Source organism: Cannabis sativa, chromosome 7 (genome assembly GCF_029168945.1).
Source record: "Cannabis sativa cultivar Pink pepper isolate KNU-18-1 chromosome 7, ASM2916894v1, whole genome shotgun sequence".
Classification (NCBI taxonomy): domain Eukaryota; kingdom Viridiplantae; phylum Streptophyta; class Magnoliopsida; order Rosales; family Cannabaceae; genus Cannabis; species Cannabis sativa.
The window spans coordinates 13,245,503-13,265,451 of NC_083607.1; the positions used below are offsets into that span (position 1 = coordinate 13,245,503).

Sequence of the window (19,949 nt, forward strand, 5' to 3'; positions counted from 1 at the left end):
CATTTATTGGGCCGAATCTCACATGGGTTGAAAAGAGCCCAACCCGCACCATATGGGTTGATAATCGGGCTAATAGTTTTTCAACCCAATCAACCCAAACTGGGCCGACTAGCCCAACCCAACTAAAAATAATTTTTTAAAAAATAATATAGGTATAGTATTTTTGAAATGCAAACCCTAAACCTAATACAACAACATAACTCATTCCTCTCTCTCCAACAACAAACCCACTCCCAGCCGTCACTCTCACTCAACCCTTTTTTTTTTATTTTGAAAAAAAAAATAACTCAAACCTCCATAGCTCTCTTCTCTCTCACTCAATCACCCTCACACTCATCTCCCTGCCCCTTTGTTGTGTCTCCCATCCACTCATCTAGTTCCAGCAGTGTTCTCCCACCCTAGCCGCACGAGCACCATCGTTCAGATCTCCATCCGCGACGGCCATTTGCACTTGGAACCACACTGTCCAACTCTCCACATGCCAGCCGCACCTACTTAACTTGTAAGATTTTTTTTCTCTTCTCTTCTCTAATCTTTTTCATTTATTTTTCTATGTTGGAAGGAACTGGAGCTATATTTTTTTTTTGTTTCGTAAGCATCTCAGCGGTCAGACAAAGGCTGGAGTTCATTGTTCTCAAGTGTTGGAGTTCGTTGTTCTCGGTGACAAAAAACTCAGGTCTTCATCTTACTTTTTTTGACCTTATTTTTTCTGATAAATATAATATTTGTTTGTGTATATGAAGTTTTAGTTTTTATTTTGCTACTGTTTACATATTTATTTATTTATTCTTATAAATTATTTGGTTCTACTATAAGTTTTTGCTATGATATTTAAATAGTATGTTGATTATAATTTAAATAAAAATAAATTTGAATATAAATTGATTCTTAGCTACTGTTCTTTTGAATATAAATTTTGGCTAATGCAATTTGCTACTATAATAGTGTATATATATAGCATATGGTTTACTCTCCATATTATGATTTTATTTAGTTACTAACAATATGTTATAAAGCTTCTTTGATTTGATTGAAAATAAAACTGTATCATATGTTGTGATACATAACATTGTTTATTGATACACTATGTAATAATGCTAGTTACTTTGTGTCTCTTTAATCTATGTGGTTGTTTTATTGTTGGTTTTGTTTATAGATACAAGTTTTGGTACATTTATAGATGTAATGGATAGGTATGTTGAAGAAGGTATAACTTTTTTTTTTTTTTTTTTTATAATGATTGTTTTAAAAATTAATAATTTAATTTTATTATGCTAATTTAATTTAAATAATTTGAGTAACTTAGTTTTTGAATTGTAGGTAATAAAAGAAAAGGTCAAAGCATCAACAAAAGTGAAGACTATTGGCATTGTTAATTGATGTCTACGTAGAAGAACATCGATTTTATTTAAATTTGGATGACTGTAATAAGTTATTTTTGATGTTTGAATTTTTTATGACTTTGCCTGAACTTTATATTTATTCAATCATTCAACTCAATTTTTTTTTAATTGGGAAATTTTAATTGCAAAAAATTAGGGTTGTAACTCAACCCGATAAATAATGGGTTGGTTTGGGTTGGGTTATAATTAAAATTTGATATGAATGAGTTAAAATTTAATAGGATGATCTCATTGGGTTGGCCCACTAAAATAGCCTCAACCCGGCCAACCCAACCCATGCACAGGGCTAAAAGCTAGTAAAAAAGAACCTGACAAAGAAATTCTCAATCAGAAAAAAAAAATTTAAAAACTGACGTGTTGCCAATTGTGTCACTTCATTCGAAAAATAAAAAGATAAAACTTTTATTTCAGTATACATAACATAAAATAATTACAAAATACTCGGTATTCTTTCATATTAATAAAGTAAAGTACATTTCCATAAATAATTTAAAAAAGAGTGTATCCTCAAGTAATTTTCTCTATTATTAAATTTTTGATTAGAATTATTAATATATTTTTTATAACATAGAATTATTAATATTAATAATGCTATTATTAGTTAATATATGTCTGTTGTGATAATGTTTTTAAAGATTTCTTTATTAAAAGTTTATAAATTTTTTTAAAAATAAAATATTTATGTTTTTTTAATAAGTTTATTAGTTATTCAAAAATGTGTTTAAAATAAATAAATAAAATTAGAATTGAATGTGATATTATTTATAAACACAATGTTTATATCATTACTTATAATATTTATTAATTATTAATCTAATATATTATTATAATAAATTTGTGGTAACGATGCTTATATAATGTGTTTGTTAAATATTTTATAAGTAAGTTTGTTTTTTTTTTCAAATATGTTTCATTTATATATGTTTACTATCATATATATTTTGGAAAAATACTTAGATAGAGTCACAAAATATCTCTACATATAGACATTTTTTCTATTATGTGTCACTCTATTGTTTTATACAAATAATTAATTAATTCATTTTATATTTTTTTTTTGAATAATTGGTGACCCCTAATAAAAAAAGTTACTAATATTCAACACTGTGGATCCTTAAGCCTCATTTACTAAAAAAAATCTTCAAATGAAGTGTCTTACACGAGAATTTTTTTTTTTTTTTGAAGAAACACTTCTGCAATATTTTTGTTTGATATTTATAGTAAAACTTGAAGATTGAACATTATGAACACATTGAACATATAAAACTAAGCTTTATATATATTTGACTGTATAAATAATTAATCAAATAAACACTAATTTTTTTTACCACAGTTCATATTACTCTATTAGTATGGCTTTCGATAAATATTATTCACTTGGAGGTTACTTATTGTTGGAAATTATTTTACCAGGATCTTAGATCTACTCACAAGTATGTTGATTAACACCCTAAATATGAACTTTCTAAAACGATGAAATAAACACATATAAAGTTTAGGAAACCTTACATTGGGTGCAGCGGAATAATATGACTCATTCCGTTCAGATATCTAGCCCTTGATTCCTTTCTGTAGCAGAGCATTATCAATATCTGAACCTGGATCGATCTCTTTCTCTGATTCTTTAGCGCTGAAACTTCTTTTTGATGAAAGTCTTTCTTCACGATCTTCCTCACTATGATTGAGGTATCACTTGCTGTGTGTGGGCACTACTCTAACACTAAGAATTTCGAAATCTTTAGTAAGAAGAGAGAGAGGGAGTGATCGGCCAAAGATAGGGAGAGAGATAGAGGCTCAGTTTTTTCTGAATGAAAAAGTAGAAAATTTAAGTGTGTTTTTCCTGAAGCCTTCACTATCTATTTATAGCATTCCACTAGGGTTAGGTTTGAATTATTTGGCATTAAAATAATGAAAATATCAGAGGGAAAACCCTACAAAAGTGGCCGGCCCTATACAGTATGGATTTGGGCCTCACTTTTTGCAATTTTGCAGTTTTATCACTTCTGTATTTGATTTTCTCAAAAATGCCAATTTTCTAATTCAACAATTCTAACTATTTAATAACTATAAATAATTATTAAATAATATTGTCATTTATCATATTTATTAATTGAACCATACAAAGTATCATAATTAACAAATATGCCCCTAAAACTCTTTCTTTACAATTTTGCCCTTACTTAGTGAAAAATTCACAAATAGACATAGTCTAATTTGAGAATTATAATTGATTAATCAAAACCAATTACATGAGTCTTACAAGCAATATTATCTCAACTAGTGCGGGGACCATGGGTCTATATAACCGAGCTTCCAATAAGCAGATCAAGAATTTATAACCTAATTTCACTGACTTATTAATTCTTCGTTGAATCCAGGCATAGAACTTAGAATTGCACTCTCAGTATATAGAATGCTCTATATGTTCCACCATATAGACACATCATTAGTTTTCTATTGTTATAATCCTAATTTGATCAATGATCCTCGATATGAATGATCTACACTGTAAAGGGATTAGATTACCGTTACACCCTACAATGTATTTAATCCTTAAAACACTTAACCCTCTATAAATGATATTTCAGCTTATGTGAAATGAGATCTCCACCATTTGTTTTCGTTTGGTCAAGCTCAAAGGAGATCATCCTTTACTTACTATTCGCGAGATAGAAGCTATAGATTCCATGTTTATGTTAGCGCTCCCATTCAATTGCACTACCGTGTTCCCAAAATGTACGTATCACCCTGACCCAAAAGTAGGCTTAACTAACAAATCAAAGAACACGACTAGCCTCTTGAGATTGAGCCTAATCATAACAGGATTAAGATCATTTGATCTAGGATCAACTAGGCGATATTTACTTGAATAGATATTACGGTAAGTTTAATAAATCTAAGTCAAAGTTCAATATCGGTCCCTTCCGATGCATACTCCATGCATCCAACCTGAGCTTTACTTTAACCAATGCTCTGGAAAGAACATATCATTTCTCCAAATGCAAGTAAACTCTTGTTGTAGATTATCATATCAGTAAAACCCTGTGTCTGATAAATCTAGGAAACTTTATTCACATAGTCATGTTTGCTTTCCAATGTGTTGACAACACAATAAACAGGATCAGGTATGTGAAAAGGGTTTCAGATGAATTTATACATTATGTACATATAATCATAAAATATATCATGTGAACCATGCAACATTAAATGTTATTTCTGATCTATATTAATAAGTAAGTCTGATTATATTGAAATGAGTTTTATTTAGGGCATAAAACCCAACAAACTCTCACTTGCACTAATATAAAACAAAATGTGCATTTCAAATAATCTCAACACCTTGATATACAAATCAAGTGTAGTAGTAGTAAACTCCTCATAATAGGATCTGAAAGGTTGAATTAAACACAACCTTTTCTCCACCATTACTCTTCCTTAATCACAAAATCATTAATAATGTGAAATTCCTCTCTATATGTCTACTCTTCTTGGGATACTGGATTCTATACCTTTGGCAACTACTTTTGGTTAATCAGGAAATTAACACTAGTAGTTAAGGCAATTTGGAATGGTGCCAAAGATGTATAGAACTTTCCTTACACTGAATAAGTACCTTTCCTGCAACTTTAACATTCAGTCCCTTTCTGGTAGACCTGGAGACTTCAGATAGGTTTTACACTTCTCCAAAATCACTATTCCACCCCCAGAGTAATCACCATCTTATCAGAAAGATTTTCTAGCACAAAGGTAAATTTCGAAATCTGATGTGGTGTATTCTAAGAGTTTTAAACACACCCTTATAGACTAACATATAGTTCCTCTTCTTTATCTTAAGATTTACTTGATTGTCTTCCAAGATTCTTCTCCTAGATTAATCTGATACCTACTCATTACTCTCACTCAACAGCAGGTGTCTGGTCTAAGGCATACAAAAGCATATTTAAGACCTCTCACTGTTGATTTAAGAATTCTTTCATGGCTTTATCTTTTTTGGAATAGTTGAGACTTTTCATTAGATAAATAAAATCTATGCCTAGAAGTCGAGAAGCTTCTATAGATTGCCATTAGAAAGAAAATGCGTCAGCATCTTACTAATGTAAGTTGCTTGCATTAGAGTAAGTAATTACCAGGTATACCACAAGCCATAGGTTTAGATAAACTCAAACCTATAATACTAGGAACAGGAAGTTTGTTAAGTCCATAGAATAGACTTATTAACTAAAATTTCCTTTTATGTCCTTGTAATAGAAAACTTTAGGTTATTCCATGTGAATGGATTAAACCATAGTTCTATTGGCTTTTCTTCTTAGTTTCTTATCTTGACAATCCATTACTTGTTTAAACTCACAATGGATTTTAATCACTAGTGTCTTCCAAGTCATAAGAAGGTGAGTTCTTAGAAACTCTCCTACTACGACAAGGTACCGTGAATTATGTCTAAGAAAACTAAATGGTATTAACCTCTTTGGTTGTGACAAGACAACATAGGCAGTGGGATCATCATATGTCAAATAAGATGATAGAACACTTTTGGAATCAAGAATTATATCTCCTTTATTTGCTACTTTATTTTCAGACTTAGTAGTTCTCTTAGAAAAGTAGTATTTGTTTGAACAAACACTTTCTTATCAATTGACTATGGGATGGTCCACCTGTTAGGCTATTTTTAGCCTATGTTTTGGATCCAATTTATGTGCATTCTTAGCTGTGTTGGGACGGAATTACGCTTGTTTTCTATGTTTTCAGGTTCTTTGGAATAAAAGAGATCTCGGGTGCAGAAATTCGTTAAAAGACGTGCTGAGCCGAAGAAAACTCAATTTTTGAGCAATTGTGCATATCTGGCCGCGGCTAAACACAACTTGGCCGCGGCTAGATCTCGAGAATTCAGAAGGCTTCAGTCGCCGCGGCGATGAAGAGGCTCGCCGCGGCGAGTTACGAGATACAGAGAGAGCCTAAATTTGGCACATTCTCGCCGCGGCGAGAGGAAGCTTGGCCGCGGCGAGATCCCGTACGGACCAGGGGCATTTTCGTCCATCGAACCCTAAATTTCAATTATAAATAGAAAACTGCGATTGGAAGTCAGGGAGAGCGATTTGGAACCCTAAAACACAGCTGAGAGCGGCAGGAAGAGCATAGAGATTCAAGTGAAGATCCAGAATTCATCCACCAACAGTTCTTTTCTTTATTCCTCTTTAATTTATTTATGTTGAATATTGCTATAGGAATGGTTATGGATTTGTTTCTGAACTAAATTTCCCATTTAGGGAGGATGATGATTGTTGTTTAATGTTTTGCCTAGTTAATGTTTAATTACCATTCCTCAATTCTTGTGTGTGAAATTATCTTAATTTGTGTTTAATTTCATGTTTAAGATTGATCACCTTGTGCATGCTCTATGATCTCAATTCAAAATCTGAAAAGTGAGAATTGAGAATGCTAAAATTAAGATAATCGATGTTCTATGTGAAACGAAAGTATTTACATGACTTATGTGACGAGTAGATTATTACTTAATGCTGATTTCATGTTAGTTTAATTAAGGAATTAATTAGATAACATGTGATTTAGAATCTAGAAGATCTGAAAGGAGCTAGGTTATTTCATAATCTGTCATTCACTCCAAGAATAGGATAGTAATTAATCATTAACAATTTGGGTAAACAACAACAGGATTCTCCTCCCTATTGCCTCATCGTGCTCAACTTTAAAGTGTGTTATTAAGTTTTCTGAATTTCTTTCATATTTTACTGCTTTTAATTCATAATTGCTTTTGATTTACCGAATAGAATCATAAGTATAATTTAGTGGTACTTAATCCAATTCCCTGTGGGATCGACCTCACCTGTGTGAGATTTACTACTTGATTGCGTATACTTGCGTAGTGTTTAAAAATATAGCAACAAGTTTTTGGCGCCGTTGCCGGGGAATTGTTAAAGATTAATATTACATAAAATTATACTAACTTCTACTTTGGTATATTTTCTCTTGCTGATTTTTCTAACTTTTTTCTTGCAATATTTTCTTGATTTATTTCAGGAATCCTAAGTGCATGCGCCGTCAAGGACAATCAGTCATATTACCAGTTGATCCTGAAATTGAGAAAACTTGCAGGAAGAATCGAAAGAACAAGAGGCAAGAAAGAGTTTCAGCAACTGCTGAAACATCAGAAATCATGGCTGCCAATGTGAACAATAATGTTGGGAACAATGGGCGTAATAATGGTAATAATGGAGGCGCTGTGGAAGATCAAGCTAATGGCCGTAGCTTGAGAGATTACATTCTCCCTACTCTGACGGGAGTGCAGTCATGTATTAGGCCACCGGCAGTGGATGCAAACAACTTCGAGATCAAACCTGCCATCCTTCAAATGGTGCAGTCTTCAGTTCAGTTTGGTGGTCTCCCTTCTGAAGATCCTAATTTGCATCTCTCTAACTTCATGGAACTTTGTGAAACTTTTAAAGTTAATGGAGTTAGCGACGATGCCATTAGATTGAGGTTGTTTCCATTTTCGCTCAGAGAACGAGCCAAGAGTTGGTTGAATTCTTTGCCACCGAATTCTATTGCTACATGGAATGATCTGGCAACAAAATTCTTGTCAAAGTTCTTTCCTCCAGCGAAGTCTGCAAAGCTAAGAGGAGAAATCAATAATTTCTGCCAACAAGATAATGAATCTCTCCATGAGGCTTGGGAGAGGTTTAAAGATCTGATCAGGAGGTGTCCCCATCATGGTATAGAGAAGTGGATGCTGGTTCACAACTTCTACAACGGGTTGGTTGGTAATACTAGAACTCTAATAGATGCAGCAGCGGGCGGAGCTTTTATGAGAAAGAGTGCTAATGAGGCTTACGATCTATTGGAGGAGATGGCTCTAAATAATCAGCAGTGGCCAACTGAAAGGAGTCAAACTAAGAAAGTAGCTGGTGTGCTAGAGGTTGATGCCATCACAAAATTGACAGCTCAAGTTGAGGCCTTGACAAAGCTGATTGCAGGGCAAGCTAAACAAGCCCAAGTTATTTGTGAGATATGTGGAGGCAACCATCACTTTTCAGAGTGTCAAGCAGATGTGGATAATTTGCCAATGGATCAAGCAAAAGCCATTGGGAACTACTCCCAAAATAATAATTATGGGCACAACCAACAGGGGTTCTACCAGCAGAGAAATCAGCCCCAACAAAACCAACAACAAAGACCTAGTGGCTCCAATATCCAAGCTGATTTATTGCTCCAATTCATGATGGAAACTAAAGCCTCTATTAAAACTCTAGAAACTCAAATGAAACAATTGGCTACTCAAGTGGCAAACCAAGCTCAAGGAAATTCACCTAGCACTAGTGAGGCAAAAGGAAAAGAGCAATGTAAAGCAATTTCCTTGAGGAGTGGAAAGAATTATGATGGGCCTGATGTGGTACAACCATTCAATGAAGAAGTTAAAGATCAATCAGCACCAACTCCAACATCAATAGAAAAGAAAACTACTGATAGCCCTGCACCACCACAACAGTCTCCACCGATTAGTATTGATCATCATGTAAAGATACCCTATCCTCAGAGACTCCGAAAGACCAATCTAGACAAGCAGTTTACAAAATTTCTAGAGGTCTTCAAAAGACTACACATCAACATTCCTTTTGCTGAAGCCTTGGAACAAATGCCCCGTTATGTGAAGTTCATGAAGGAGATATTGTCTAAGAAGAGAAAAATGGAGGACTATGAAACAGTGGCATTAACTGAGGAGTGTAGCGCCATTTTGCAAAAGAAACTACCGCCCAAGCTTAAAGATCCGGGTAGTTTCAATATTCCATGCTCTATAGGGGGTTCGGTGGAAACTAAAGCTCTATGTGATCTGGGAGCAAGCATTAATCTAATGCCGTTGTCTGTCTTCAAAAGGCTAGGATTGGGAAAAGCAAAGCCCACAACAGTGACTCTACAACTAGCGGATCGTTCTCTAACTCATCCTCGTGGCATAATTGAAGATGTACTGGTGAAGGTTGGTAAGTTTATCTTCCCTGCTGATTTCTTAATTCTTGATATGGAGGAAGATTCAACTATTCCCATTATTTTGGGAAGACCATTCTTGGCCACGGGTCGAGCATTAATAGATGTTCAGAAGGGGGAGTTAAAGTTGCGAGTGCAAGATGAAGAGGTCAATTTTAATGTTTTTGCCCCAACTGACATTCCTACATGTTGCAAGATTGAGGTGGTGAAGGGTTCTTTTGTTAAAACTGATAAGAAGAAAGCAAAGCCTAAAGAGCGACTTCGAACGATTCAGCGTCGTTGGAAAAGATTGATGTGTGGTAGTTCTGAAGGTGAGATTACTCTTGTGCAAAACTCTGAAATCAACACTATTGGTGGTAAATTTTCTTCATTTAGTACGAGGGCTCTTTTGGATGCAAAAGGTGGACTTGATCCCTTCTGATGGGGCTCAGGTAAGTTTCTCTCAACCACAATTTTATTTTAACACATTGGGGACAATGTGCATCTTTAGTTTGGGGGGAGAGATTTAAAATTTTTAGTTTTTTTTTTTGTTCAGTTTTTTTTTTTCGTTTTTTTTTAGTTAGTCTTGTGTGATAGCTAAATTGAAAAATTGATTGAATATTGATTGAATTGTTGTTATTCACTTGTGCAATGGATTAAAACATAACTGTGTGCTTGACTTGTAACTTTTTGAATTAAATTGGATGTGTGCTAGGAAGTAATTCATGTAGATTTAAAACATTTGCTATTCTCACATATCACCTCTGTTCTATTTGGTTTGTGGAATGATTGAGTGAACATGGAATAGAATTTGTTTGACATACTCTCTTGAAGCGAAATCCTTGATGATTTTTGTTTGGAAAGTGATTTAGGCAAGTTTTATTTGGAACGATTGAGCCTTTCAAGCCTGCCTATGAATTTTTTTTACCATAGTATACCCAAAGTTGAGCCTTAGCCTGTTTTAAAAATTTTTCACCACTTAACTGAGCTGAATTCGTTATTCTAAACTCTTTTCACCCTGAACATATTTTATTATGCCATGAGCCTTGAAGCAAGTTTGGGGGGGAATAAGTGCTGTAAGTGAAAAAAAAATATAAAGTGTAGGAATGAGAGATTGAAAAAAAATAATAAGAATATTGTGTGTTGTGCCTATTAAAAAAAAAAGAAAAAAAATGTGTCTTCTTGAAAAAAAATTAAGAAAATTATGAGGTACACACATAAAAAAAATTGCAATCTCTTATTTCTGTTTTTGGGATATATGGAAAGAAAGCAAAAGAATTGTCTAGGTTTGTTTGGTATAATTGTGCTTATGGTATAGTATAGCCTAAATGACTTCTCACCTACCCATGTACCTAAGCCATGTGATGCTAACCGAAAAAGACCTATTGATTCCAAATAGAAATTTGTCAACATTAGTGGAGAGAGGTATGTCATTCAAACTTATTGATCATCTGTTAGTGGGATGTTGGAAAGTTAGAACAGTTGTGATATTGATGGAAATTGCGATGCTTTATGTTTGTATGAATTACTTACTTGTAAACTGCACATTCAACTTAGTTCTTAGAGTTGGCAAGTTGAAATTCTGGTTATTGATGGATCGAAGTTGTGCAGGTGGTGGTAACAATTAAATTGTTGGAAAGTTCAGCTATCATTGTCAGTTTTTTTTAGTTTAGTCTTAGTTTACTCGGGGACGAGTAAAGAGTCAGTTTGGGGGAGTTTGTTAGGCTATTTTTAGCCTATGTTTTGGATCCAATTTATGTGCATTCTTAGCTGTGTTGGGACGGAATTACGCTTGTTTTCTATGTTTTCAGGTTCTTTGGAATAAAAGAGATCTCGGGTGCAGAAATTCGTTAAAAGACGTGCTGAGCCGAAGAAAACTCAATTTTTGAGCAATTGTGCATATCTGGCCGCGGCTAAACACAACTTGGCCGCGGCTAGATCTCGAGAATTCAGAAGGCTTCAGTCGCCGCGACGATGAAGAGGCTCACCGCGGCGAGTTACGAGATACAGAGAGAGCCTAAATTTGGCACATTCTCGCCGCGGCGAGAGGAAGCTTGGCCGCGGCGAGATCCCGTACGGACCAGGGGCATTTTCGTCCATCGAACCCTAAATTTCAATTATAAATAGAAAACTGCGATTGGAAGTCAGGGAGAGCGATTTGGAACCCTAAAACACAAACTCGAGAGCGGCAGGAAGAGCATAGAGATTCAAGTGAAGATCCAGAATTCATCCACCAACAGTTCTTTTCTTTATTCCTCTTTAATTTATTTATGTTGAATATTGCTATAGGAATGGTTATGGATTTGTTTCTGAACTAAATTTCCCATTTAGGGAGGATGATGATTGTTGTTTAATGTTTTGCCTAGTTAATGTTTAATTACCATTCCTCAATTCTTGTGTGTGAAATTATCTTAATTTGTGTTTAATTTCATGTTTAAGATTGATCACCTTGTGCATGCTCTATGATCTCAATTCAAAATCTGAAAAGTGAGAATTGAGAATGCTAAAATTAAGATAATCGATGTTCTATGTGAAACGAAAGTATTTACATGACTTATGTGACGAGTAGATTATTACTTAATGCTGATTTCATGTTAGTTTAATTAAGGAATTAATTAGATAACATGTGATTTAGAATCTAGAAGATCTGAAAGGAGCTAGGTTATTTCATAATCTGTCATTCACTCCAAGAATAGGATAGTAATTAATCATTAACAATTTGGGTAAACAACAACAGGATTCTCCTCCCTATTGCCTCATCTTGCTCAACTTTAAAGTGTGTTATTAAGTTTTCTGAATTTCTTTCATATTTTACTGCTTTTAATTCATAATTGCTTTTGATTTACCGAATAGAATCATAAGTATAATTTAGTGGTACTTAATCCAATTCCCTGTGGGATCGACCTCACCTGTGTGAGATTTACTACTTGATTGCGTATACTTGCGTAGTGTTTAAAAATATAGCAACACCACCCCTAATCACTTAGAATAGCTAACAAACCATGGTTAACAGTTCTAGCTTTTCTTAAGATTTTGATTAGGTCATCCATGAATCTAGTAATGATTTACATTAAGTATACAACCATTACATAATTCTAAAATTGTATTACCATAGAAGGAATTAGGCAACGACTAGTAACTAATCATCAACATGCAACTCGAAATTTCTGGGGAGGTAAGTTTAAATATAATTCAAAAATCAAATTTAATGATCTTTGAATTGCATATCTACTAACTATTTCTCCACCCCTATCAGTTCGCAAGATCTTTAACCACTTACCTTAATGGTTTTAACCATTGCTAGAAATTAATGAAATTTTTCAAACATTTCAAATTTCTTGCTAAAAGGTATAATCTAGAGTTATCGTTTTAAGAATACAACAAAAAACTCATATCCACCCCTGAATGTACATCCATCTGCGAATGAGATGAACTACTTTCAGTGGATATAGGCATATTAACTCTTTCCAGAGATTGATCTTGTCAAATCCACTATGATCAAGATACAAATGCCATAGATTAAAAAAAAATGTGGTAGTATCTTTTGATGACTTAGGTTTAGTTACATCAAAGAATTCTTAGAATAGTATAAGTGGATCCTGGTCACAGAATGCCTAACTCATATTCCATACAGTTTGAATCCATTAATAAAAGATGGATATTAAACCCTTGTGAAGGTGTAACTGTATTGCATCCTGGAATTAGAAATATAAGAAAATTTCTGTTTGGAATCTAAAATTAAAGTCAAAGACTTAAATTTATACCAAATATAATGAGTAATTCTATCTTGGACCACCACTACTAATTTAATTCTAAGTCAGTTTTGCCCATACAAGTAGGAGATTTCTAAGATTGAGGATTTATATCATTGTGTAATAGAATTTTCGGGTTATAATCATATGTCATTTAATTTCTTAAGAGAAAATAGAATGACATTAAATGATTTATAGACCATTCATCCAATGATATGTTATTGAGCCAATTCGAAATGAATAAGCTAAGAGGAATTAGGATAATTTTGTTGTTTAAATAAGAATCCAACGATGCTTCGATTAGCAAAAGTCAAAGTAATCTTATTTATATATAATCTTCTTGTTTCATATCGTAAAAATTCTAGTCTAAGGTGTCATCAATTGATGAACAGCTAGATGTCGCATATACAGTATTTATCTTTCGAGATCTAACACTATTATGTATGTCTAATGGTGAAAATCCACTAGAGATTTATCTCATTAGATAAACAAACCAAGTTAGACCAACAATGAAGATTCGAAATTAAACTACAACTTAATAACAGAAAATAACATGGTTCAATATAAATTCATACACAATTCAGAAATTATTAAACATATAGCAAGTAGGAATGACAAGTGAAAATACTAAAACATACAATCCTAAATAATTTCCAAGGTTTTCAACAAACTGATATCAGTGTCCCGTTTAGGCGAGAGTCAAAGCTACCATCCATTGAATAGAGTTGTCAGCTTATCTAAAATGTTAAACATTCTAGCAACCTTTATTCGATCAAGATTGGAATTCAGTGTTGTCCCGTTTAGGCGAGAGTCAAGGCAATTCTATCTTATGAGCTTCCACCATTGTTTCATAATTTGCAAGTCAAATATGGTCGCCACCATTAGGGTGATCCATACCATATAAAACACTTACAAACTACTTATCTTTCGAGATTAAACGGTGTGAAATTGCTAATGAACGTTCCTCCATTAGGGAGGATTACTCACTAAAATAAACGCGATGTAAAACCAACAATGGAGATCGAATATCTTAATAATAAAGCTCATTATTTAAAGAGAGTTGTATTTTCTTTGATTCTCAATATTTAATCTATTTATTTTAAATATATATTTATTTAATTAAAATTTCCAATTTAGAATGAAAAATTCTAAATATAAATTTTAATTTAATATTTATAAATTTTACTTAGATGGATATGAAAATAACATGAATTTCTTCCATTTTAGTAATAATTTTCAATAAATATTTAGAAAAATATTCAATTTAAGTTGTTACAAAATTAATTAAAATTAATTTACAGCTCAAATTTAATTTTCTATAAATATATATTGCATTTCGAAAAATTAAAGTATTCAAGGATACAATTTTCGAAAATGCATGTTAAAATAAAAAAATAAATCCTGGAAAATTATTCTAATTTAATGTTGGCCCAAAATTAATTAATAAAATTAATTTATAACAAAAAATATAATTTTCCTATTTAATTAAATACATATAAGAAAAATTTCAAATATTTAAGTATGATGATGAAAATCAACTTAAAAATTAATTTTCTATTTAATTAAATACACTAGAAAAATACTTCAAACAAAAATATCACCTATCTAGATTTTCCTTTGACTAATTAATTAAATTTCTAATAATATACTTTAATTCAATTTATTTTAAATTAATCAATAAATGAAAAAATCATTGATTTAAGTTGGTCCAAAATTAAAATAAATAATTTACAACTTTAATCTATTTTTCAAATAAAATTCGAAATTCCAGCATTTAAGAAATGCAATTTCGAAATTTGATTAATAAAATAAAGAAAAAATATATTTCGAAAATTATTTAAATTTAGTTGAAAAATAAATTTCAACTAAAAATAATTTTCTGTTTAATTAAGTGTCATGAAAAAGAAATATTTAAGTATCATGATGAAAATCAACTTAGATTTTTAATTTTCAATTTAATTAAATGTATTAAATTCAAGAAATAAATAATTAAGTGTAGAGAAGGCTTAATTATTAATCTCTAGTTTAATACTAGGAAAAAATATACTTAAAATAAACTGTACCAAAATTAATTATTTAAATAATTAATTTCACAACGTATAATATTTTCCTATTTTAATATTAGAAATAATAAGTAGTCTAGAAATAACTATCTAGAAAATATCTTATTTGACTAAGTATCTTTTCCACAAAATTTTTAAAAAAAAATATCTAATTTAAGTTGTATTAGAAAAAATCTAGAACTTAAATATTTTTCAAATTTAAATTTAATTAAATATCAAAAATTAAGTTGTAACCACTTAATTTGAAAATATTCCATTTTAAGTTAATATTCGAAAATATATCAACTTAAAAAATATCTAAAGAATCTTAATAGCCAATTCCTAAAATTCCTCAACTTAATTTTGAAATTTGAAATTCAAAAGATATTCAGATTTAAGTTGATTAGTTTGTGATAACTAATTTTCAACTTAAATAGAAATATTTAATGAATAATTTAAATTAAGCTTCAGAAAGAATCTAGATGGTTATAATTCTATATTTAATTAAATACAAGAAAATATATATAGTTTAGCTTAGAATAAAAAATTCTTTAAACTATGGTTTTCTTAAATTAATTTCAAAATAAATGAAATTAATTATGTTGCTAATCAATTTTATTAGGTTAAACTAGTTTAATTAACCTAGTACAGTTATTCAAATCAGGCAAATGAGCCTTCACAATTGGGGTAGTTCATGTGAGGGGGTGCTGGGTTCAGTATGTCGTACCCACTACTATGGCTCCCAACTCTCACACAAGGCCCAAAAGAGAGGAATTTAACCTTAAAATGAACAACTGTTATTAATTGAATAGGCCCAAAACTAAATGGGCCTAAATAAAATCTATCAAGAACTATGATATTTTATTTAGCAACAACAACCTATATGCATCTATAACAAAATTAAACATATAGGCTCACACAGGCACACAATTTGGATGGATCCTATCATGTTGCTAGGTCATACACAGATGAAAGAAGATTGTAAATATACCTGTTACAAATTATTTACTTGACCAAGGGAGCCATGAGTTAAAATCAGATCATTGGATCTGTTAACAAGTTAATCATGCCTATTTGCAATCAAGCAATAATAGGTTTTAAAAACTTACAAACAAGCTAAAACACATACTCCTGCAACAAGGTTAGCTAGATAGTTGGATGTAGGATTTATTTAATTTTAAATAAATAATTTCGAAAAATTAATTAAAAAAAATTTATTTTCGAAAAAATAATAAAATAAAATAAAATTTAAATATTTTTGAAATTAATAAAAAAATATTTAAAATTAAACCTACAATTTTGAAAAATTAGGTTTCAACCAACCTAAATATCATTTCAAAATTTTCTAACTACTTTTAAAAATTTAATGTTATTTTATAAATAAAAATTAAATAAAAAATTAAAAAAGATAAATAAATATCTTTTTCAGATTTTAAATGTAATTTAAATAAATAAAATAACAAAATTTAAAAGTTAGCAAATATCTTACATCTATTTAAAATTACATGATTATAGTTATCTTATTTTAAATTTAAATAAGGTCAAATTATTTTAAAAAAAATTAATTTAAAAAATTTAATATCTGACTTTAAATTCAAAAATAAGATAAGATATAATCTAATTTAAAAATAAGATCGATAATTAACCAAAAAAAAAAAAGATAGATATTTACGATTTTTCAAATTCAAATTACACTAATATCATGAATTAAATTTAAAAAATATTAATTAATTTAATTATGATAATTAGAATTGAATTAGGAATAGTAAATGTATAAATACAGAACTACACAAAAAATCGGAAGTTAATTCCATGAAAAAGCATGAAAAAACGAAGAAAAACGAAAAAAATTGCGAGCTCTAGCATACTGTCCATGGGCGCGCAAGGGGCTGCATGGGCGTGGTTTCTCGGTGCAGGGGGGCTGTTAGCTGCCTCTCCGCGCGCGCACGTGGTGCAGCGACACAACCCGATTTTTTCGAAACTTCAAAAAATCATAACTAATTCAAATTAAATCGAAATTGAGTTCTGTAAAAAAGTAACTTGCTTAATTTTTTCCATACCATCCAATAAAAATAATTCCAGAAACAGATATTCAATTATTTTTCACAAAAATTCACAAACATCAATCAATCATCATATAAGACTCAATACAACATGTTACCATCCAAAACATCAAACAATCGTTTTAAAGTCCAAATTTCTTGCAAGCAAATCAATTACCATGGCTATGAGGCGAGTTGTTGGAAATTATTTTACCAGGATCTTAGATCTACTCACAAGTATGTTGATTAACACCCTAAATATGAACTTTCTAAAACGATGAAATAAACACATATAAAGTTTAGGAAACCTTACATTGGGTGCAGCGGAATAATATGAATCCTTACGTTCAGATATCTAGCCCTTGATTCCTTTCTGTAGCAGAGTATTATCAATATCTGAACCTGGATCTCTTTCTCTGATTCTTTAGTGCTGAAACTCCTTCTTGCTGAAAGTCTTTCTTCACGATCTTCCTCACTATGATTGAGGTATCACTTGCTGTGTGTGGGAACTACTCTAACACTAAGAATTTTGAAATCTTTAGGAAGAAGAGAGAGAGGGAGTGGTCGGCCAAAGATAGGGAGAGAGAGAGGCTCAGTTTTTTCTGAATGAAAAAGTAGAAAATTTAAGTGTGTTTTTCCTGAAGCCTTCACTATCTATTTATAGCATTCCACTAGGGTTAGGTTTGAATTATTTGGCATTAAAATAATGAAAATATCAGAGGGAAAACTCTACAAAAGTGGCCGGCCCTATACAGTATGGATTTGGGCCTCACTTTTTGTAATTTTGCAGTTTTATCTCTTCTGCATCTGATTTTCTCAAAAACGCCAATTTTCTAATTCAACAATTTTAACTATTTAATAACTATAAATAATTATTAAATAATATTGTCATTTATCATATTTATTAATTGAACCATACAAAGTATCATAATTAACAAATATGCCCCTAAAACTCTTTCTTTACAATTTCGCCCTTACTTAGTGAAAAATTCACAAATAGACATAGTCTAATTTGAGAATTATAATTGATTAATCAAAACCAATTACATGAGTCTTACAAGCAATATTATCTCAACTAGTGCGGGGACCATGGGTCTATATAACCGAGCTTCCAATAAGCAGATTAAGAATTTATAACCTAAATTCACTGACTTATTAATTTTTCGTTGAATCCACACATAGAACTTAGAATTGCACTCTCAGTATATAGAATGCTCTATATGTTCCACCATATAGACACATCATTAGTTATCCATTGTTATAATCCTAATTTGATCAATGATCCTCTATATGAATAATCTACACTGTAAAGGGATTAGATTACCGTTACACCCTACAATGTATTTAATCCTTAAAACACTTAACCCCGTATAAATGATATTTCAGCTTATGTGAAATGAGATCTCCACCATTTATTTTTGTTTGGTCAAGCTCGAAGGAGATCATCCTTTACTTACTATTCTCCAGATAGAAGCTATAGATTCCATGTTTCTGTTAGCGCTCCCACTCAATTGCACTACCGTGTTCCCAAAATGTACGTATCACCCTGACCCAAAAGTAGGCTTAACTAACAAATCAAAGAACACGAATAGCCTCTTGAGATTGAGCCTAATCATAACAGGATTAAGATCATTTGATCTAGGATCAACTAGGCGATATTGACTTGAATAGATATTATGGTAAGTTTAATAAATCTAAGTCAAAGTTCAATATCGGTCCCTTCCGATGCATACTCCATGCATCCAACCTAAGCTTAACTTTAACCAATGCTCTGGAAAGAACATAGCATTTCTCCAAATGCAAGTAAACTCTGTTGTAGATTATCATATCATTAAAACCCTGTGTCTGATAAATCTAGGAAACTTTATTCACATAGTCATGTTTACTTTCCAATGTGTTGACAACATAATAAACAGGATCAGGTATGTGAAAAGAGTTTCAGATGAATTTATACATTATGTACATATAATCATGAAATAAATCATGTGAACCATGCAACATTAAATGTTATTTCTGATCTATATTAATAAGTAAATCTGATTGTATTGAAATGAGTTTTATTTAGGGTATAAAACCCAACACTTATGTTGTATCAGCATACATATGACTTGTTCACCAATTAAGATACAATCACTACTACAAAAATAGTTTTTTCCGACAATTTTAAACAGTCGTCTAAAGTATTCTCGTCAGTCACTAATGTAAAATTCTCGACGGTTTAAAACTGTCACCTATAACATGGTATAGGCAACGGTTTAAAACAGTGCCCTATACTATAAGTGATAGTTTAAAACCGTGTCCCAAACCCTAAAACTGTCGCCTATAGTATAGGGCATGATTTTAAACCGTCGCCTATAATATATTAACCCATTTTTTTTATTATTTTAAAATTTTAATAATCTTAAATTTTTATTATATATTTGTATATATCATAATCATAATAAATATAACATGTTAACTAAAAATATAATATAAAAAAATCGGTTATGTTTTAATTATAACCGGTTTGAGTTATTGTGTGTTATTTATTTTTATTCATTATGTTATAGAACCGGTTCTATTTTTATTATATCCGAGACATTTGATCCCCACATTTTTTTTTTTAAAAAAATTATAACCGGTTTTATGAGGTATTATGTATTATGAACTATTTTATTGTGGAACTAGTTTTGTTTTTAATTTACATTTCAGTGTTTTAGGAACTGATTTCTTTTTTATTTTTAATTGTAATCGGTT

General features: G+C 31.3%; 1 non-coding gene across 1 annotated transcript; it reads right to left on the reverse strand.

The window, feature by feature from the left end:
- Positions 1-8,028: 8,028 nt before the first annotated feature.
- On the reverse strand, positions 8,029-8,135 carry LOC115698370 (small nucleolar RNA R71). Its single transcript, XR_004008122.2, has one exon. It is a non-coding gene; the product is annotated as a small nucleolar RNA R71 (small nucleolar RNA).
- Positions 8,136-19,949: the final 11,814 nt, after the last annotated feature.